A 24,074-nucleotide genomic window follows, 5' to 3' on the forward strand; every position below is an offset into this window, starting at 1 on the left:
TGTATAACTATGAATTTGTTGAATAACGACAGTATAGACCTGGAAAGGACTCACAAGTGCTTTTACTGTACCTAGATGCTTAAGAACACTCTCTTGTATTCCTCGTTTTGACAAATCTGACCGCGTTTTCTGCCCAACCAGTTGGGTTTGGATCTGCCATCTTTATTTTAGCTCCTCTGACCAGCTCTGCCAGATATGCTTGCTCTGGTCATGCATAGTCTCTATGAAGAACTGATTTACATAGTTAGTCTGGCTGAAAAAAGACAAAAGTCCATCCAGTTCAACCATTAAAAAAAAAAAATATAGTTCTAATCCTGTACCCACAGTTGATCCAGAGGAAGGCAAAAAAAATCCCCAGCAAAGCATGATCCAATTTGCTCCTGCAGGGAAAAATTCCTTCCTGATCCCCCGAGAGGCAATCGGATATTCCCTGGATCAACTTTACCTATACATGTTATATTCTGTGTATCTAAGAAACAATCCAGGACTTTTTTAAATCAATCAACTGAGCTGGCCAAAACCAACTCTTGAGGGAGTCTATTCCACATTTTCACAGCTCTCACTGTGAAGAAACCTTTCCATGTTTTTGAGATTAAATTTCTTTTTCTCCAGACGTAAAGAGTGCCCCCTTGTCCTCTGTGATGACCTCAGGGTGAATAACTCTACACCGAGTTCACTATATGAACCACTGATGTATTTATACATGGAGATCATATCCCCCCTTATGTATTATACATGGTGATCATATCCCCCTTATGTATTATACATGGAGATCATATCCCCCTTATGTATTCTACATGGAGATCATATCCCCCCTTATGTATTATACATGGAGATCATATCCCCCCTTAATCTCCTCTTAAGAGAATAAATTCAGTTCCTCTAATCTTTCCTCATAGCTGAGCTCCTCCATGCCTCGTATCAGTTTGGTTGCCCTTCTCTGTACTTTCTCCAGTTCCCCAATGTTCTTTTTGTGAATTGGTGCCCAAAACTGAACTGCATATTCCAGATGAGGTCTTACTAATGATTTGTACCGGGGGAAATATCTCTCTCTCTGGAGTCTATACCTCTTCTAATACAAGACAGGATTTTGCTCGCTTTAGAAACTGCAGCTTGGCATTGCATGCCATTATCAAGCTTGTAATCTACCAGAACCCCCAGATCCTTCTCCACCATTGATTCCCCCATTTGTACTCCCCCCCCATATAACCAACCATCTGATATTTTCCAGATTCTGATGTGATATACAGGCAGTCACACAAACGGCTTATTTACTAAGGAGTAATCATCAGCAAAGCTTGTATTAATATATAGTATCTTTATCTCTCACCACTGACATCCTCCCCTACACTCTAAAATTTGCCCTGGTCACCTCCACACTCCAAAAGGCATTGCTAGCCCCCACCAGTCTGAACCACATAAGTCCTAATGCACACCGGACGTTTGGCTTCTGATGGTTTTTTCTACAGCCAGTAAACCCCCCAGCATGTTATCCTATGTGTCCACGCACACACAGACTGTAATCAATGTTTTTTGGCAGGGGAGTTTTTTTGCTGGACAAAAAACCCAAAAATGCTCTAACGCGGTAAATCACGCCAAACCGGTGTTTTTGGACTTTTTTTGACCAAAAAAAATATTTTTTGATATAAAAAAACTCTACAAAACGTGAAAAAACGCTGCTAAATACTAATGCAAAAACGTTAAAAAACACAGAAAAACTTGTGGCTTTGCACAGCCAACGCTACCAGTGTTATTAAAATGCACCGTGTGCATGGAGCCTTAAGAATAAGTTCACCTTTGATAACATAGAAGAGCATCTGCCTACAATGAACTACAAGTACCATCTGCCATCGAGGCATTGCACTGGAGTGCTCTCATAGTGTATGAACTCCTCTTGGATTTTATCAACTGTCTGCCCGTATGAGAAGTACAGGACTGAGCATCTTAACCCATTGACGCCGACGTAACACAAATATGCGGCCTCACAGACCTGGGCTTTTTTCCGTGGGGCCGCATATTTGCGTACCTGTCTTTGTGCTGGGAGCGCGCCGCTCGGCGCGCTCCTAGCACCAAGACCGCGGTGTCACTGAGAGCCCCGGGTCCCGTTCTAACGATTGGGACACGGGACTCCCGATTCCGGGTCACGTGTGTGCTGTGATAGCCTCTGATTGGCTATCACAGTGATCAATCACTGTGCAGCCCGGCCCCCTTGTTTTCTCTCTCTCTATGAATGGAGAAGAGAGATACATTGTATCTCTCGAACTCCTGACATAGATAAAAAAAAAGTTTGTAAAAAAAAAAAAAAGATAAATAAATATTAAAAAATAAAATAAAAAATAAAGAAAAATACCTAGATCAAGGTTTGATCTAGTTCAGTACCAGGGTTAGTGTTTGGGTCAAGGTCAGGGTCAAGGGCAAAGGTCAGAATTTAAAAAAAAATTGGTATCAGTGTCAGTTAGTGTTAATGTCAATGTCAGTGACAGTGTGTTTTATGTAAAAAAAAAAAAAAAAAAGACAAAAACAAAATGCGCACTGTTGTTTCTGGACTGTACTACGGGTACAAACAACAAATAACATACACATATATGGTATCGCTGCGATCGTCAAGAACTGGAGAATGTATTTTGGGTTGTTTTTTGGTGGTAGGTTATGGTCGTAACAAGAAACACACAGTTAAATTTAAAAAAATGATTTTTTTTTTCTATTTTGGCCCAGTTTTCCTTTAATAATAAAAAAAAAAAATAGGAGCTATCCATTACCATTTACCACCAAATGAAAGCCCAATTTGTCCTGAAAAAAACAAGGTATAATTCACCTGGATGTACAAAGGAGTTGTGATGATATGTACGGTTTTACTAACACATGTCAACGTTGCAGAATTGTGCTCAGGCATTTAGATTTGTTTTACCCTTAGGCGTGAAGGGGTTAAGGATCCTGGCATTGCACCCTGCAAAAAGATGAGCATTTATTATTATTATTATTAGTAGTAGTAGTAATAAAATATATAGTTTTTGTTTTTTTTACCAAAGGCTTTTAAGATCACTTTCCTTGCTCTTTACCTCCAAACCTCTAGAACACCTGGTCTACAATTGTCTGAGCTGCCACCGCACTACTAACATCCTTTTTGACCCCCTACAGTCTGGCTTTTATCCCTAACACTCCACTAAAACTCACTAATGGCTTACTACCTGCTAAAACCAATGTCCACAACTCAGTACTCTTACTATTAGACCTTTCTGTTGCTTTTGACATTTTTGACCACCCATGTGACGATTACGGTGTCAGACCCCTGACCTTCTCACCAAACTCGTGACCGAAGGACTAGCCAATCTAAAACCGCGATTTCACGTGCGTAACAATGCCCTGCCCAGCTGCACCCTGCACAACGATTTTCCAGCTAATGGACCACAATCGAAATGGCAGCCTGAGCGCGATTGTTACTGGGTCAGGATAATTACGCAATTAACCCTTCACACTGCCACCACCTCCTTTTTGTACAGAGAGAGGACACTCTGCAATATCAGCAATACCACTAGGATGATTGGATAATCGTCTGTATACCACTGTCACTGCAGACAAGTTATACAGAGGGTTAAACACACATAGTAGCACTCTTCAGCGGCAGGAATTCATAAGTTGCGTTAAAAAGCTTTAGAAACAGTTCAACACTTTTAGAAGGAAAGATTTATTACTAAAAGGTCAAAAGGGTGCAATAAAAAATATTTACACAAAAAAGATGTAGCCAATATATATATAAATATACAGAGAACAATAACACAGCAAAGAGATAACAGGAGTTTTAAGGGTTAAAGTACTTGCCAGTTTAGCCTAGTTTTAAGCAGCTTCAAGTGTTATAAGTCAAAAGGATTTCTTGTCTCTGCTGCTAGTTTCGATGTTAAACGCAGGAGACTCTGCTTTCTCTCACACGCACCCCAACTCCAAGCTTAACAGCCTTTTTCTACCAAATCCCAGCAGGGTGTCTCTTTGGAGTAGTAACCAATGATCTCCTTTTGGGGAGGGGGTGTTGGGAGGAGACCTAAGTACAACCAGAATCTCTCTTAGCTTACATTTTGGTTCATAACTTTTCCTAGGTACATTTGCCGGCTTGGGCACTAGTTTATTAATACTCAGCAGCATCTGCGGAATGGTTAGAGATGAAAAATGCACTTGAATGGTTCAAGAGATATACTTTTCTAGGTATGACAGCTAAGGGGAGTCACATACCAGGAGAATGGCCTCAAACTGAGCCTTCCGAATATAGGCTCCATGTTTAGGTAGTTATGTCCTACGTGAAGATATCAACTTATATGAAAAGTGAGTTTTTAAAAGTAAGTCTGTTTTTACGACCCCCTGGAAGGTCTTTTGAAGTTCAGTGAGAGACTCAGTGTAACGGAACCGGAACCCAGACCGCACTGAGTTTTTCCGTTATAGCACAACTTCCCCTGTCCGGACACCATCCACGGACCACACCCTCGAAATCCCTCAGGAAAATAAAAAGACAGCACCCCGCTCTTACTAAAACAGGAAGTCAACTAACTTTATTGTACACAAAACATGTTTTATACAGAGGGCGGGGAAAGACAACCAGGGACAGGAAACACCTCATCACCCCTCCCCATCCAACCAGACACAGAACAATGGGATGCAACCATGTGGCAAAGGACATTGACCAACCCCCACACCAATACACAAACAGTACATCCCATAATAGTTGGCTGGACAGGGAGACACAGCACAATGGGGGGGTAGCACATGGTAAACAGACAATGGACAACACACTATACACAGGACTCAGACATTCACATACACACCCTGTAACCCTTAACAGGCACAGGGTGCCTTAAACATAATGAGGGGGACATGAGCTGACCAAGCGGTCCCCCCACCCCCAAAAGTCACTCCCGTCACACTCAGCTTATACTTTTACGATGCGCCAGATTGCACGGTTTTATAGCTCGGAGCTCCCTGCTGTGCTTTGGCCGCCTGTGACACTTCCAACTCACAGGCCACATGTCACTGTGGATGAACAGAGAGGGAGGGGGGATGATGGAACAACATGGAGAATTCTTAACAAAATGGAGGGCTGCGTCCAGCTCTGTGTGCATGATTGCTACAACCCACACCTCCTCAAAACTTTATTTCCTGGTTCTCTACTTAAGTGCTTCTTCATTGTCACAACTTTTTCCCCTTTTCCATTCTCTGTAGGGCTCCTTAAAGGACCTTTCTCTGAATTCCATCTATTTTTTATCTTCTCCTCCCTTGGTTAGTTGAAAACCTTCCAATACCACCTCTATGCTGCCATCACCGAAATCTGGCTCTCTACTCAGCCTTTTATTCTCCTCCCACATTACTAATTGGCATATTAGTATGGATGTTACTACACACTTCCTAAATATCAGTCATTCCAAAAATGTTTCTTCCCCCCATGGCCTCTTTGATTTTTCCATCAAGATTATTAACACAGCTATCAGTCCCTCCCATCATGCTGGGGTGCTAGGTGTAATCCTGGACTCTGACCTGTAATTTCAGCCTCACAACCAATCACTGTCAGTCTTTCTGCTTTCATAACATTTCCAAAACATGCTCCTTCATAATCTGACACCATCAAGCTACTAATTAACACCTTTGTTATCTCTTGCAACTCCCTCTCCTCATGCACACAGGACGATTTTACAGCGGCTGTTTTTGACTTTTTTTCTACAGCCAGTAAACCCCCCAGCATGTTATACTATGTGTCCATACACACATAGACTGGAATCAACGTTTTTTGACTGGAAAACCCCCCCCCAGAACTAGCGGGTTTCTAGAGGAGTTTTTTTTAGCTAAAAAAAGCGGTAAATCGTAACAAACCAGTGTTTTTGGACTTTTTTTTTACCAAAAAAAAATCGTGAAAAAATTCAGCTAAACACTAATACAAAGATGCTGAAAATCTCACGTTTTTAAAGTGACTTTACACAGCTAATGTTACCAACGTTATTAAAACGCCCCGTTTGCATGGAGCCTGAGTCCTATCAGTGTCTGCCAATCCCTTATTGGCTTCTACTCACCCAAAATACTAACATCATACAAAGTCATCCATTACATCACCAACCTAATCTCAAAATATCCATACACACTCGTTGCTGTTCCCAAGACCTTTCTAGCACTGCTGTCACCTCTCCTCCCTTGCTCACATTCCAGAACGTCTCCCACCTTCTGGTACTTCTGCCTCACTCTGTCTCCTACTCTTTTTAAATCAAGTATTGTTTAGAATTTTTAGAACAGTTTACGATATCACAAAACAATACCCAACCCCACCCACAGTAAACACCCTTTCAAGGGACTCTTTCCGCCTTTAATCCCTCAAAACTCATCTCTACAGGGAAGTTAACCCTGTCTGTACCCAACTACTGAACGTTTACTTTCTCCAACTCATCCCCCAGTAGTTAGTACCTTTTGTATCACTTGCACCTATCCTAACCCTCGTGTCTTGATTAGTATTTCAACTGTACTGTCTCTTTATATTTAAAGAGTTGGAAAAACTGTTGGTCCTGTATAAAAGCCATCATCATTCCTTCAGAAAATTAACCTGTAGTAGGAAGGTGTAGCAGGTACCCATTGACAATAATATTAAACATTTGAACAAAATGTTATAATTAGCGTTTGATTAATATTTCCTTTTTTAATGCTGCATGCATGTAGTCAAGGATTCCCAATGAAAAGGAATCAGAACATAAAAGTGGCAGAACCCATACTGATGCGCATAGGAGTCAGTGACCATCTGCGTCTGCCCTGCAGTCTGTTCTTCACAGAGGTAATGGAAGATCTGGGTGCAGTTGTGTGCAATAGGGACATGGAAGCTGTAGGCAACAGCCATCTTAAGGTCTTAGCCAATTTGTTTTCATGAGCCAATGATCTTACTCCTGCTCTCCTGCAAACGATGAAATTTGTGGCTGTAACTTTTTACAAACTTCAAAAGAGCCTCTTATCTCAATTAGGAACAACAGATGCCAGTATCCAGGTCTGGGTAAGAGCTGTAAAAAGCTAATTAGGCTTGGCAGGATGTTCGTTTCCACGAACCATTAAAAAAAAAACTCTACAGACTAACACTTTCCTCTGACCTATTGTAAAACAATGACAAGATTGATCAAGCCTGATGTGTAAGGCAATCAAAGCTAGGAATGCACAGCGTGCCATAATATGTTTAACTACACACACAATTCATTAAGTCCAACCGGAACAAGACATACTAATATTAAGCATATATTTGAATAGGGAATATCATACCGAACAAATCAAGGTCATACATGCCCAAACAAAAGGGGACAAAGCAGTCACCTCCCCCCTGGGTGATATATTCATCCAAAATATTCTGTGTTTGGTATCCCTGGGCACAAAATATAATACTGAACAATAATCTGCCAGTTTCTAGAATAGCACCTGCACATATTGGAAGATATTAATATTAGTATAAAACTGTATTTGGGACTTGGTCATAAAACGTGGTGACCTCCCAGCCAACACTCTTTAAATTGGATGATTGTTCAGATGGTCTCTGTCTGCATGACAGAAAAGGGGAATGTCAGGACCGGTTGTCAAGCTCTCGTTTTACCATCAGTAAAGGAACACCTGTCAAGTTGAGAGCTGATAACGCCTTGCTCATGGACTGACTCCAGGACTTTGAAAGTATTCTCCATTTTCACCTCCTTTTTATTTCTCTGTTGCTTTATTGTTCTCTTTATTTCTTGTAACCTCTTTTTTCTGTAGATATTTTATTTGCATCATTTAGACCTTTTCATTAATAAACCGTATTTTGAAAAGTGTTATTAATTTACAGGATTTATATAGCATCAACACTTTGCTCAGTACTTTACAATATAAAGGGGGACAATGCAGCAGTGATACAGTTCAATACAAGAGGGTTAGGAGGGCCCTGATCCTTGAACCTTACAAGCTAAGAGAAGGCTTTTAGTGCAAACTAAAGAATCCCTGTCTCTTGAAGAGTGTTACAGTATATGACAAATTTCTGAATATTCCTGTCTGTGGTGACAGTGTGTGTTAGACGGTTAAAATCATAGTTATTGCTAAGATTAGGAGCTCCACCTCAGTCAAAAGGGCATGGTGGTAGTTTGAGTTAATTCCTAATTAACTTAACCCAGTGACAATCTCTCAGGCTGCTGGCATCTAGATTGTGGTCCTGCGTGCTGGAAAATCTTTGTGCAGGGTGCATCCTAGATTGTAAGCTTGAAAGAGTAGGGCCCTCTTACCCCTCGTACGCTGTCTGTTTTTGTTGTACTGTCCCCCCTATTGTACAGCGCTGAGCAAACCCTTTGGCGCTATATAAACTCGATGTAATAATAATAATCTGAGAGTGGCATTGTTCTGTAAGTGACAACGTGGCGTGAGATTGGCCGATTTTTTGTCACAAGTCGGTGTGAAGGGCAGGGGTCGGGCAACCATGTTTTTCACACTAGGTAGTACGCCTCTGTAATGGAATCAACCCCGTCTGCGCTTGGGTACTTCCGTTATAATACCGCTGCCCCATCCAAACACTGACCACAGACACCACAACCGACCAAACAAGACTAGATTACATCAGTCTTGAAGTAAACCAGGAAATAGACTACTTTATTTTAACAGATACAAGATATATACATTCAAGGGAACAATCCCCCCTCCCTGCATAATGACACAGGGCAGGGCAATCTACATTTAGTAAGAGACACACCAACAGACAGTCCCATCAGAAGGGAGGGCTGCTGGAGACACCCCCGCCAACCAAACCAGTACACATAAACACATACATCCCATAATAGTTTGCTCCCAAGCAAGAGACACAATAGAACAATGGGATACAACCACATGACATTAGACAACAACCCCCCCACCCCAATATTAGGACAGATCACCCTGTAACCCTAACAGGCACAGGGTGACTTACACATAATAGGGATATGGGGAGTTGAGATGGGTCTCCCCACCTCTCCGAAGTGAACTGGGTTCCTTGGGCCCCCCACCCAAAGTGACTCCCGTCACAAACTCTGATGGTAACAGGATTGCTGTCTACTTCTAGTGCCACTTATTAGAGAATAATGGCTCTACTGGTGGAGAGGGAAGTAGTCCAGTCCACATTGTTAGAAATATAGGAAGCTCATATCCAGGGTTGTCTTTGCATAGGTTCTATTAATCTAAGCCCTAATTGTAAATAATCATCTTTGGCAAAAAACAAATCTATATTGGACGAGGGTGCGTTTCCCTACGTGCCATGTGTCCAATTGATGAATGTAAAATATATAACCTTTATTTAAATATATAGAAAATGTATGCTCAGCTGTAATTAATGCCTATTGGGGTGGAATGTACTGCGCACAACAACATGACTGGATACCATTGCAATTATTTACCTTGCATCCAAATGGTTAATACCACCAGACCAGATCAAATGCCATACCGGTTAGTATGAAGTGATGGCATACAAAGAGGCACTGTGGTTTGATCATACACCTATCCGCTTGAATATATAATCTTTGTTAAGGAAATGGAGTTACCCCATGGACAAAACCTAATTAGTATAATCTATCTTGCAAAAAAAAAAAAAAAGGTGGGTTCTGGATCATCTTTGGACCTTCAGTATAACATGCCCCCCTTTGCATTCCCTGGACTGACACCTCCCCATCAGATTCCAATAACAATTACATGCTTTCTTTTGCAGGGACAGGAGCGTGCACAGCTCTGACCAAGTGTACTATCCTAGTTTACTACAGGAGCATGAAGGTTGTTGCTGGGCTCCCTTGGCATTCATCGAGCCCGAATATCTAGCTCCAATCTTGCCTGAAGGTCCTGACATACACAACCGTTCCTGCCATGCTGCCCGTAGTAGGACGACAATGCTTCTCTACTGCTATGCAAATCAAATGTGAAATAAATTACCGCCAGCTATGATGATGCACAAGTGACTTTGTCTCCTGATTACGCAGGGGCCAGCACTGCTTTCCATCCGCAGTAGTAGGAAGAACTTCTGGGTCTCGAAGTCCCTGCGTTAGGGGTGACATCACTAAGGTCCCTTGTACACGGGACACTTCTGAATGATGGAAACTGCTGGAAAACGTAGGTTAAAAAATATCTGTTTAGCCGCATTTGCATACCGCATTTATGAGCTTTTGCTTTTAGACTTCTTTCCCTGCATGTCACGGGCACGGGAGTCCATTCAAATGAATGGGTTCTCGTGCCTGTGCAGAACGCGGCACGCACGGCCGAAATAGATGTGAGCCAGGAGTCAGGGCTCATGTACACGTGACGTTTAAAAAAGACTTCTGAACGATGCAAACTGACTGCTGGAAAACGTAGGTTAAAAAACGTCAGTTTAGCCGCGTTTGCATACCGCGTTTATGAATGTCTGCTTTTAGAAGCGTTTTTTAAAGATAACCTCAGGAGACCTTCCAGAATGCACTGAAAAACAGTAAACAACAATTTCAGCCATTTTTTCTTTCATGCGAAACCTCAAAGTATGGTGTACCGGGTCCATTTGATTACCGAGAAAACACTTTGCATGCATTTTTCATGATGAAAAGGGGCTCTGGACAGCATCTGGAAATGGAAGTGTTAAAAAAAATTGCAAACGCTTATAAACGTGGTTAGCTGTGTTTACAAGCGTTTGGCATTTGAAACGCTGATAAAATCTACTGAATGCAAGTTTGGTGCGTTCAAAAAAAACGACTGTAAACTCAACTGCCTGTAAACGACGATGTATACATGGACACATAGGAAAACATTAGGGTGAGTTCAGGGGCTGCTGGAAAAAAAACACAGAAAAGCTCCTGAATGTCAGGTTATCAGCTGCAGTGTACATGGAGCCTAATAGTGATCTAAACACTGTGCCAGCTGCTCAAAGCAGTGGTCATGTGCTCAACGAATCACGCTACTCAGATTTATTTATTTATTCCAGGTACTTATATAGCTCCATCAATTTATGCAGTGTTTTACATATATATTATACAGTCACATCAGTCCCTAACCCTCAAGGGGCGTACAATCTAAGGTCCCTAACTCACATTCATACATACACATACTAGGGACAATTTAGACAGGAGCCAATTAACCTACCAGCATGTCTTTGCAATGTGGGACGAAATCAGAGTATCCAAAGGAAACCCACGCAGGCACAGGGAGAACATGCAAACTCCAGGCAGGTGGTGCGGTGGTTGATATACGAACCAATGACCCGAGTACTTCAGGCGGAAGTGCTAACCATTTAGCCACTGTGTTGCCAGATGCATGAGTCCGGTTCCTAACCTGATCATTTCCTTGCAGCTTCTTACCTATGCCAGCAAATATATCTGAATACACAATGTTGTATTTCAGTCTCAGAGGTTGTTTTGAAGCAATGCACTTGCTCTTGGCTTAACAAGGGCATGGATTGGAAAGAAGAGATTGTGGACGCCTGGTTACAAGAAGATCCCGAAAAGGAAGTCGTGTGTGGTCAGCTTCCACGATTCAAGGATGGAGATTTCACTATGTATCCATCAGATGTCATTTTTGGGCCATCCTGATATGAATTGGGGTCTCTATGGGGAAATTCTATTTGAGGCTGCACATGTGGACTTGGTAAATGGTGGAAGATCTCAGGTTGCAGTACGTCCGTCTCAACTATCAAAACTATGGAAAAGGAAGATTACAGAAAGGCTCTTGCCACTGAACCTGGACATTTAGAGTGTGTCCTTGCTAGAAATAATGAAGGAAAAGGCTTTTTTTTTGTGTTGGAGATCAGATATAACCTTGTTGACCTGCTCAAGAGCCACCAGATGTTGGCTCCATACTGCCTCTCGGTCTTCCCTTTCCTGTCTGTCACCCACGTCATCAGCCATCTTAAGCTTGAATCTTACCTTTCCAGTTGAATTTGCAGCACATATACCAGGGAGAAAATAGAATTTCACAAGAATGGGCAGACGTATATAATAGCTGCATTTGACTGTAGACTTCCAGTATGGTGACAATGTGCACAGGCCTGTGCCAGATGGGGAGAGATATTAAAGTGTTCCTAAACCCACAATAGTACAATCGGTCTGTATATGCAGTAAAGCATGCGTGTTATACTCACTGTAGAACCTAAGGGGTTAATCCTCTGCATTGTGTAAAAACGCTGTTTGATCCTGTCTTCTCTGCCCCTCCTCTTGTTGAAATGACCACCTGATACAGACTGAATCCGTAGTCACATGCTCAGTTTGTTGTGTATTGCTAGAGAGGTTTTTTTGTCTTGGGAGATTGCATGTGATCAGCACAGGGCCAATCAGCACTGTCCAGACAGAGAGTCAGGACTTTCACATCTTCCTCGAGCTGAAAGAAAACTCCTCCTACAAGCTTTAATCAGTGCTCTGCTGAAGTCACAAGACTGCTATATACGGCTGATGAGAAAAGATATTTAGCAGTTTATATTTACTAAAATAATTGCATTTCCATGTTCTGTGTACTGTGGGAGACTGGATATAGTGAATGCAGGGTCCGGGGAGAGCGGATATAGTGAATGCGGGGTCCGGGGAGAGCGGATATAGTGAATGTGGGGTCCGGGGAGAGCGGATATAGTGAATGTGGGGTCCGGGGAGAGCGGATATAGTGAATGCGGGGTCCGGGGAGAGCGGATATAGTGAATGCGGGGTCCGGGGAGAGCGGATATAGTGAATGCGGGGTCTGGGGAGAGCGGATATAGTGAATGTAGGGTCCAGAGAGAGCGGATATAGTGAATGCGGGGTCCGGGGAGAGCGGATATAGTGAATGCGGGTTCCGGGGAGAGCGGATATAGTGAATGCGGGGTCCGGGGAGACCGGATATAGTGAATGCGGGGTCCGGGGAGAGCAAATATAGTGAATGCTGGGTCCGGGGAGACCGGATATAGTGAATGCTGGGTCCGGGGAGACCGGATATAGTGAATGCTGGGTCCGGGGAGACCGGATATAGTGAATGCTGGGTCCGGGGAGACCGGATATAGTGGATGCTGGGTCCGGGGAGACCGGATATAGTGAATGCTGGGTCCGGGGAGACCGGATATAGTGAATGCTGGGTCCGGGGAGACCGGATATAGTGAATGCTGGGTCCGGGAAGACCGGATATAGTGAATGCAGGGTCCGGGGAGAGCGGATATAGTGGATGCAGGGTCCGGGGAGACCGGATATAGTGGATGCAGGGTCCGGGGAGACCAGATATAGTGAATGCCGGGTTTGGGGGAGACTGGATATAATAAATGCTGGGTCCGGGGAGACTGGGTATAGTGAATGCAGGGTCCGGGGAGAGCGGGTATAGTGAATTCGAAGTCTGGGGAGACCGGATCTAGTGAATGCAGGGTCCGGGGAGAGTGGATATAGTGGATGCAGGGTCCTGGGTTTAGTATTACATTAATAAAAGGAAAGCAATAATAACTATGTATAAAAAAGGCCTGTGTTAAAGGACAAGTTCATGTTTGTTTAGAAAAAAAACTTCTCCAGCCTCCCACCCCATCCAGGTATTTATTTACCTGTTTATGATGGTGGCGACCACCTTCTGTGTTTTAAGCCTTTTCCTAGAATCTTGTCTAGCATTGCCAATGCAGTAGCTCCTCATAAAATGTAATGGCCTCATACACATTCGGTTGGGGTAAGTCAAGTGATCTCTCCAGTAACAGCATTACTTATCTGACATGAGATTTAGGATTAACTGTCAACGTTACCTGTAATAGATGAGCTCTGCTACTTTCCCTCCTTTTCATTGCTGCAGCCTCCATCAATCTCTTCAGCCTCCATCATCTCTGGGATTGTCGGATTCTTGTGATGTGGTTCCATCCTCCCACCCTTATGTCACCACAGAAATCAGTAATGGCTTTGAGGCCAGAGGATAGAATCAGAGCATGAAATGGGGGACACGGATCTCCCAGAGTCCCAGAAGAGCCCTAGTGCTCGTTCACACTGGTAGCGAACTGTAAAATGCATGCTAACCTGTGTAACCACAATTGCAAAGCAGCATGTACAGTTGCAAGAAAAAGTATGTGAACCCCTTGGGATTACGTGGAGTTTTGCATGAATTGGGCATAAAATGTGCTCTGAACGTCATCTAAGTCACAACAATAGAAGAACACAGTCTGCTGAACATAATACTACACAAACATTAGATGTTGCCATGGTTTAACTGCACATAACATGTAAACATTCACAGTGCAGGGAGGAAAAAGTATGTGAACCTTTGGACTTAATAACTGGTTGACCCTCCTTTGGCAGCAATAACCTCAACCAAACGTTTCCTGTAGTTGCAGATCAGACCTGCACAACGATCTGGAGTCATTTTGGACCACTCCTCTTCACAAAACTGTTTCAGTGTAGCAATATTCTTGGGATGTCTGGTGTGAATCGCTCTCTTAAGGTCATGCCACAGCATTTCAATCGGGTTGAGGTCAGGACTCTGACTGGGCCACTCCAGAAGGCGTATTCTGTGCTGTTGCAGCCATTGTTTTGTTGAATTACTTGTATGCTTTGGGTCATTGTCCTGTTGCATCACCCATCCTCTGCGGAGCTTCAGTTGGCGGACAGATGGTCGTACGTTTTCCTGCAGAATGTCTTGATAAACTCTGGAATTCATTTTCCCTCAATGACAACAATCCGTCCAGGCCCTGAGGCAGCAAAGCAGCCCCAAACCATGATGCTCCCTCCGCCATGTTTCACAGTGGGGATGAGGTTTTGATGTTGGTGTGCTGGGCCTTTTTTTCTCCACACATAGTGTTGTGTGTTCTTTTCAAACAACTCAATCTTGGTTTCATCTGTCCACAGTATATTTTGCCAGTAGTGCTGTGGAACATCCAGGTGCTCTTTTGCAAACTTCAAACGTGCTGCAATATTCTTTTTGGACAGCAATGGCTTCCTCCGTGGTCTCCTCCCATGTACTCCATTCTTGTTTAATGTTTTCCTTATTGTAGATGTGTCAACAAAAATGTTAGCATGTGCCAGAGATTTCTGTAGGTCTTTAGCTGACACTCTGGGATTCTTCTTTACCTCATGCAGCATTGTGCGCTGTGCTCTTGCAGTCATTTGTACAGGACGACCGCGCCTAGGGAGAGTAGCAACAGTGCTAAACTTTCTCCATTTGTAGACAGTCTGTCTTACCGTGGACACATGAACATCAAGGCTTTTGGAGATACTTTTGTAATCCTTTCCAGCTTCATGCAAGTCAACTATTCTTGATCGTAGGTCTTCTGAGAGCTCTTTTCTGCGAGGCATGGTTCACATCAGACAGTGCTTCTTGAAACCAATAAACCCAAAACAGGTGTGTGTTTTTTAAGGGCAGGACAGCTGTCAGCAACACATCCAATATCATCACACTGATTGGAGTCAAGGTTGGCTCACTCCTGGCTCCAATTAGCTCTGGGAGAAGTCATTAAGCTAGGGCCTCACATACTTTTTCCTCCCTGCACTGTGAATGTTTACATGTTATGTGCAATTAAACCATGGCAACATCTTATTTTGTGTAGTATTATGTTCAGCAGACTGTGTTCTTCTATTGTTGTGACTTAGATGACGTTCAGAGCACATTTTATGCCCAATTCATGCAAAACTCCACATAATCCCAAGGGGTTCACATACTTTTTCTTGCAACTGTATACTGCGGTGCATTGCCTTGCCAATTATTTGGAGTTGCACCTAAATGCACTAACAAAGAAATGTTGTGCACATGCATTATAATGCACCACAGTGCACAAATATGAACCATCTATGTATAATATATAAAAAGTGCAGCGCGGGAAAACATATAAAGTGAATAATAAAACAATTTGGTGACAAAAAAAAAAATATATATAAATTGAATATAAATAAATCAGTGTGACCAACAAAATAGTTGACGAAAAAAGTCCTTCCAGTTTAAATCTGTGTGTCGGTGGTGTGATAACGACAATCACGGCATATAGTGTTCAGTCCCGCACACTGCTCTGAACTCCAATGTGCAATCCACCACCACTATGCACTCACCAGAGAGCTATATATTAAGTAGCATGTATGTAATGGGGTCTGTACCATCATTCTCAGGTGGCTCTACTGGTCCGGTTCAATCCCAGAGAAAGATGCTCACCACATGGAGCCCGAAAATTTAGATATAGTGTAGTATTTATTTAAAAGTAGTCCATAAAAGCATTCCACGTGGAGAAATAAAAATATTACATATGCCACATACCAAGATGGCCACCGCTCCAGAATGCAGAATGACGTCAGCACATAGACTCCAGCCAACGGGTTTCGTACACACGCATGTCCTATTTGCTGTGATTGTCATCATACCACCGACACACATTTATATTAGAAGAACTTTTTCATCAACTGTAACGGAACCGACCCCGACTGCACTTGGGTACTACCGTTAGAATACAGCTTCCCCATCCGAACACTGACCACAGACACCACAGACGACCATACAAGACTAGACAACACCAGACTTGAAGTAAACCAGGAAGTAGATTACTTTATTGGAACGCAGATAAAAGATATATACACACGGGACAAATCCCCCCCTCCCTGCATAATGACACAGGGCGGTGCAGTCTACATTTAGTAACAAGAGACACACAGGTATTCAAACTTCACACCATCAGACAGTCCCATCAGGAGGGAGGGCTGCTGGAGACACCCCCCCACTAAGCTAATACACAAAAACACATACATCCCATAATAGTTTACTCCCAAGCAAGACACACGATAGAACAATGGGATGCAGCCACAACACTAAACAATCCACAACCCCCCACCCCACCTATCTCCTAGACATGTCTACAAAGTATTAACACAGATCACCCTGTACCCCTAACAGGCACAGGGTGACTTACACATAAGAGGGATATGGGGAGCTGAGACAGGGGTCTCCCCACCTCTCCAAAGTGAGCTGGGTTCCATTAGCCCCCCACCCAAAGTGACCCCCGTCACAACTATTTTGTTGGTCACACCCAGATTAATTTATATTCAATTGATATATATTTTTTGGCACCGAATTGTTTTATTATTCACTTTATATGTTTTCGCGCGCTGCACTTTTTATATATTGTGTTTTATTGAGATTTTTGATACCATCTCTTGTGCAAACTGCTCCCGTCTTTATAGCGCTCGCTGTTTGCTTCTGAAATCGTGAACCATCTATGTCAGGGGTGGCCAACCTGCGGCTCTCCAGCTGCTGCAGGACTACAAGTTCCATCATGCCTCTGCAAGTCAGTAACTTCCCATTTTTGCAATGCCTCATGGGAAATGTAGTTCCACAACAGCTGGAGAGCCACAGGTTAGCCACCCCTGATCTATGTGTTGGTGTAAGATGTGTGTTCCTTGAAGCATTTTAAGTGCATTGTGTCCAGTTAAAAATGAACGGCTTTGTGACGCAGTGCCTGTAAACCGCACAATGATGCATGTCCACACAATGATGCATGTCCGCACAATGATGCATGTCCACACAATGATGCATGTCCGCACAATGATGCATGTCCACACAATGATGCATGCCCATACAATGATGCATGCCCATACAATGATGCATGTCCGCACAATGATGCATGTCCACACAATGCACCAGCATGAATGGCTCCTTACGGAAGCAGCAGGGCTGGAACAGAGGGAAGGAAAGAGACTGGGGCAACCAGAGAGGCGAGAATATTCCTCTTTTTATTACAGGGAACTACTTTTGGTACTTTTTTTTTGGGTGACAATCATATCACTTCAAAGGATTATGTTAACTTTTGAGAGGGAAGATAAGATTTAAAGGAAATTTAATTTCTTTCTATATTCATTATCATGTTCAAGGGGTTGTAAACCTCCGATATGAAAAAATGAACAAAGCATATCTAGATTGGAAGCTCTAATGGGCAGGGCCCTCTGTTTCCTTTTGTACCAAATTGTAACTGTCATGTCTGCCTTCAATTTTTAAAGCGCTGAGCAAACTGTTTGTGCAATATAAATCCTGTATAATAATATAGTGTGCACTTACCTCAATCAAAAGGACTGGGTGTGATTTCTGTCTGCAGTCTGGTTCTTCTGCTATCTGCAGTCATTTCTGACAGACTTTGCTTACTCCAAAGGAATGAGGAGGGAGGGGAGCTCCTGCACACAGCCTGTGATTGACAGCCTCAGCTGTGCATGTTTCCCTATGATCTGGGGAGGGGGGGTCAGGCAATTCCCTCCTCTCAAGTCTCAGATTACACTCAGCTGTTCTTTCTGAGCTTTGCAGTGTGTGACATCAGATCTCTGCAACCCCCCCCCACTAGAGCTCAGAACAGCTGTGTAAATTCTGGACTTTAAACATCTGTAGAGAAGAGATGGCTGCAGATAAACAGGCACAACTTATGTGGAAGGATTTGTTTTATCTCTGCCTCACCTAAGGCTATTCACTGGGTGTAAAGATGTAAGGGTTTTCAGCCACTTTAAGACTAAAAAAAGTTTTTAATATTCCTTTTTATGTTGTTGTTCAGTAAATATGTGATCTTGTGTACTTCAAATGTGCATGATTACTATGTAACTTTTTTGTTATTGCACATTGATGATAATATTAGTGTCAAATACATCTCTAACCTGTTAAAAAATTATATATATATATATAATTTTTTTTAATGCTGCATTCACTTCAAAAAATGTCGCAATCGTTTAAAGAGTTGGGGGCATTTAACAGAAGAAAACTACCAGTGTCAAGAGCTGCAAAGACAATGTACTGATTCTTACCATTGATTACACTGTTCAACAAATTTTTATTTTTTGCCAGTTTTGGAAACAAAAGGATCCATTTCTTAATGAATTTCACATTCTGAGTTCAAATATAACAATGAAATTTGTCAATTGGCTCTAGTTTTTCTGTAAACGGAAAGTTTTCTACTATAGGCGTAATGACTACATAATGCACAATAATTATATAGATAGATGTCTTTCCACAAATATAAAGCAAGTGATATTGACTACATAACAGCCTAAATGGCATAATATATTGCATAGGATTACCAAGAAAAATTATAGCCATAAGCTAAGTTGAATCATTTTAATACTTAGGATTCTCACTAGTTTTGTCTTCAGTTTGTGTCGGTTTTGCTTCTCTTGGCTTTTCTCTTGTATTCGAGGAAAGGGCTATCTCTTACAACTGCACGTGACTACACGCTTCAGGTTCTTCCTCACTTGACTCAACCACGAAGGATTCTGGTGCTTTAGGAATTGGTAGCCCCTCTCCATGAGGAACTGGACGTATTGCCGATGAAATATTTGGATAGTGCACAGATAACTTTTTCTTCTTATTTAGCCCTTTTACAATTGGAGGCACCATACAAAAGTAACAATTACTAACATGATCTGTTGGCTCTCTCCAAATCATTGGCACAGCGAAAGGCATAGATGCCTTTTTTCCATTCAACCATTGCTCCAGTGCCGTCCCACAAGAATTGCAGCATATATGTGGTGCCCAGCTCTTGTCCTGGTCTCCTATCTTGCAGCCAAAATACAAGTTGTAGGCTTTCTTAATCATTCCTGTTATCCTCCTTTTTTGTGAGATAAAAGTTATTTCACCGCAGATATAGCAGAAATTATCTGCTTTATTCACACAAGTTCGAGGCATTACTGAGTAGCCTATATAAGCAGAAAACCAAATGTAAAGACGCTGTCGAACTACAATCAGCTACAGATACTGCAGCTTTTATGCAGTGAAGTGATGCAATTAAAGGCTAATATTGCATCATCTCAGTATACATGCAATTTTCTATTGGTCACCAGTATCAATTGCGCAATATGCAGCTGAAGTTGCATCATAATTTTGAATGGCTTACGTCATTAGATGGGTGAATATATCATGGAAACTAGAGCCAATCAACATTTTTTAGGGTCATTTTCGTTTTCAGCACCCCAAAATTATGTAAGATTAGCTAATTTTATGCCCAAAACTTTTTACCTGTTGAACAGTGTTATCAGTGTAAATTCCCCAGCATGAGAACGTCATTTGGTAGTGGACTTTGCTCTCTGCTTTAAGGATCTCATTTATGGACGTTTCTGGAAGTCCTAATTTTTAAGCACCTGTGGCCATTTTTGTCCCAATTCTGCACCAATTTTCTGTTTCAATGTATTTACTAGAGGTGATTGTAGCCGTATTAGTGCATTTGCGACAGGAACAATTGAGTACTGTCCGTGATACTTTTTTTATTTGCACTAACATACAAAATTGTCCTCAAAATTGTATGTTAGTGCAAATAAAAAAGTATCACGGACAGTACTCAATATATTTACTAGAAATGTTTGACCAATATAACAGGCTCATGATATGCCCATGCAGGGCAGAGCTAAGCAGTCACATACAAAAGCAGATATACGGACCTGTAGTATGTAGTCATGAAACTGGATAACAGAATATACTCTCCAACGCTCCAGGGATCAAATGCCAAAGGAAAGCCTGGGGAACCAGGACCAAAATCACCTATGGAGAGCCTTTCGGAGATGCTACCCTCCTCAGATGGGAAAATCAACAACTGAAAAAAGAGCAAACAGGAGGCGTACACCCCTAATGTATTATCCAAGGATTATTGGTAAAAAGGATTTATTATTATTCAGGATTTATATGGTGCCAACAGTTTGCTCAGCGCTTTACAATATAATGAGACAATACAGCAACAATACAGTTCAATACAAGAGGATTAGGAGGGCCCTGATCCTGGGAGCTTACAATCTAAGAGATGAAAACATACAAACATGGCAAGTATAGAGATGGCTATAACAATGGCGGGGTGTCCGACTGTCAGTGTGGTCGGCTTGCTGACGTGTTTCGGGGACGAATCCCTTTCCTCAGAGCTATTCAATTAATCAGTCAGTGCAATGCCCAACTTAACTGAAGAGGATCTGCAGGAAAATCTAAACCAATTATATCAATTCTGTACCAATTTTTAGCGGGAAAATTGTTGTGGAAGAGAACTTAAAGAGGTGACAATTCCAGAAAAAATTTAGTAAAATGTGGATGAAGCGAAATGTAGTGCCCCAAGAAAAGTCACTTTTCAGGTCCTTCCATGTGATGCATTTGATATATATAGATATACAGTTGCAAGAAAAAGTATGTGAACCCCTTGGGATTACGTGGAGTTTTTCATGAATTGGGCATAAAATGTGCTCTGAACGTCATCTAAGTCACAACAATAGAAGAACACAGTCTGCTGAACATAATACTACACAAACATTAGATGTTGCCATGGTTTAATTGCACATAACATGTAAACATTCACAGTGCAGGGAGGAAAAAGTATGTGAGGCCCTAGCTTAATGACTTCTCCCAGAGCTAATTGGAGCCAGGAGTGAGCCAACCTTGACTCCAATCAGTGTGATGATATTGGATGTGTTGCTGACAGCTGTCCTGCCCTTAAAAAATACACACCTGTTTTGGGTTTACTGGTTTCAAGAAGCACTGTCTGATGTGAACCATGCCTTGCAGAAAAGAGCTCTCAGAAGACCTACGATCAAGAATTGTTGACTTGCATGAAGCTGGAAAGGGTTACAAAAGTATCTCCAAAAGCTTTGTTCATGTGTCCATGGTAAGACAGACTGTCTACAAATGGAGAAAGTTTAGCACTGTTGCTACTCTCCCTAGGCGTGGTCATCCTGTAAAAATGACTGCAAGAGCACAGCGCAGAATGCTGTATGAGGTAAAGAAGAATCCCAGAGTGTCAGCTAAAGACCTACAGAAATCTCTGGCACATGCTAACATTTTTGTTGACACATCTACAATAAGGAAAACATTAAACAAGAATGGAGTACATGGGAGGAGACCACGGAGGAAGCCATTGCTGTCCAAAAAGAATATTGCAGCACGTTTGAAGTTTGCAAAAGAGCACCTGGATGTTCCACAGCACTACTGGCAAAATATACTGTGGACAGATGAAACCAAGATTGAGTTGTTTGGGAAGAACACACAACACTGTGTGTGGAGAAAAAAGGCACAGCACACCAACATCAAAACCTCATCCCCACTGTGAAACATGGCGGAGGGAGCATCATGGTTTGGGGCTGCTTTTCTGCCTCAGGGCCTGGACGGATTGTTGTCATTGATGGGAAAATGAATTTCAGAGTTTATCAAGACATTTTGCAGGAAAACGTACGACCATCTGTCCGCCAACTGAAGCTCCGCAGAGGATGGATGATGCAACAGGACAATGACCCAAAGCATGCAAGTAATTCAACAAAACAATGGCTGCAACAGCACAGAATACGCCTTCTGGAGTGGCCCAGTCAGAGTCCTGACCTCAACCGGATTGAAATGCTGTGGCATGACCTTAAGAGAGCGATTCACACCAGACATCCCAAGAATATTGCTACACTGAAACAGTTTTGTGAAGAGGAGTGGTCCAAAATGACTCCAGATCGTTGTGCAGGTCTGATCTGCAACTACAGGAAACATTTGGTTGAGGTTATTGCTGCCAAAGGAGGGTCAACCAGTTATTAAGTCCAAAGGTTCACATACTTTTTCCTCCCTGCACTGTGATTGCTTACATTTTATGTGCAATTAAACCATGGCAACATCTAATGTTTGTGTAGTATTATGTTCAGCAGACTGTGTTCTTCTATTGTTGTGACTTAGATGACGTTTAGAGCACATTTTATGCCCAATTCATGCAAAACTCCACGTAATCCCAAGGGGTTCACATACTTTTTCTTGCAACTGTATAAGTATATGTTATGTATAGATTTTCTGATTTTCTCAGACTTACGTAGAAAAAAAATCTGTTGGGTTTGGTTGTGTTAAAAGTAACCATAACATTACTTGAGTGGACATTTCTCAAGCAAATGTTGTTGGAAATGTTTGCCCAAGCTGGCCTTTAATACAGTGAGAAAATAGATAGTATTGTATGTTGGCCAAATGTCAGGTGACAGCTGCTTCTTTTGTTACAGCAATTCTGTAACCAAGGTCAACAATAGCTTGATCCTTTGACATATATGACCTATGGCATATATGATACAATAGTGCCATCGAGAGGTTGAATTGGGAAATGTTTCACCTATAGCAAATAAAATGTAATGTAGTGAGAAAGGGGCCACACCCATATGGGATTGTCTACCTAAACTCTCCAAATAAAAGGCCAGCAGCATAAGCTGACAGGAGGACTCCTTAATGACATGAAGAAACTTTGCTTGAGGATGATGCTATCGCCCCATTTCCTGCAATCGCTAGTAGAGTCTGGGGTCCTGATTGCCTATGGAGACCGTGAAGCTGCTATAACCTGAGCTAAGATACTTTTTCGCGTATTCTTACTGTACATAAACCATTATTCATGTTCAATCACTAAGAAGGTGTCAGGGCTCCAGGTATGACCAGAGATGTGTGGACTGACACGGAAACGCAGGCTTCAGGTATAGTATAAACAATACAATTTATTAAAGACTAAACAATACATAATCGCAGTGCAAGACTAAACATAAACACAGTGCAAACAAACCAAACCTCCAAAAAATAACAATAAGAACAATACTAAACGTAGTCGGGCAGGCCGGGTTGGTAGCAAACGGGCAGGCAAGGTACAAGGAGCAGGCGGAAGGGTAGTCAGGAATAGCCGAGGTCGGTACAGGCAGAGTTCGTGCAGAGTCAGGATTCAAGCAGGCAGGATCAGGATACAGGGGCCAAGGGAAACAATACACCAAAGCACTGACTGCAGGCCTGGTCACTCCTTAAATACACCTCCTGCAATCAGCCTCAGGCGATGACTTGATTGCAGGAGTGAGCTTCTGGCTGCTGAGAGCACCCACTGGCCAGCCCTGGTACTGCAGCCCACACGGCAGGTGAGTCCCACCACCAGTGATGAGTCTATTCCTGACAGAAGGACAGTGTGTGTACATGTGTGTTGTATGTCTTGAATTTTTTTTACCATTGTAGGTGCAGCATTTTTGTTTAGTAAAGCATATTAATACACTACAGAGGATTTATGCTTCTTTGCTTTCACTGCAAAAAAAAAACTTAAAGCGGAGTTCCACTCACCCTGTCAAAAAATAAAAGTCAGCATCTACAAAAACTGTAGCTGCTGACTTTTAAAAAACAACCGCTTACCTGTCCCACGGTCCCGTGGTGTGTCCCCCGCAGCCTGCCATCCTGGAGGCCGGCATCTTCAGTGT

The 24,074-nt window shown here is 42.4% G+C and overlaps 1 pseudogene across 1 annotated transcript; it reads left to right on the forward strand.

Moving 5' to 3' along the window:
• The first annotated feature begins 39 nt into the window (after nt 1–39).
• On the forward strand, nt 40–12,028 carry LOC149437430 (glutathione S-transferase P 1 pseudogene; annotated as a pseudogene). Its single transcript, XR_016308143.1, has 2 exons — nt 40–6,793; nt 9,692–12,028. The product of XR_016308143.1 is annotated as a glutathione S-transferase P 1 pseudogene (transcript).
• The last annotated feature ends 12,046 nt before the right edge of the window (nt 12,029–24,074 follow it).

This window comes from Staurois parvus, unplaced genomic scaffold, assembly GCF_062004578.1.
Source record: "Staurois parvus isolate SC_StPar_1 unplaced genomic scaffold, SC_StPar_1.0 ptg001288l, whole genome shotgun sequence".
Classification (NCBI taxonomy): Eukaryota; Metazoa; Chordata; class Amphibia; order Anura; family Ranidae; genus Staurois; species Staurois parvus.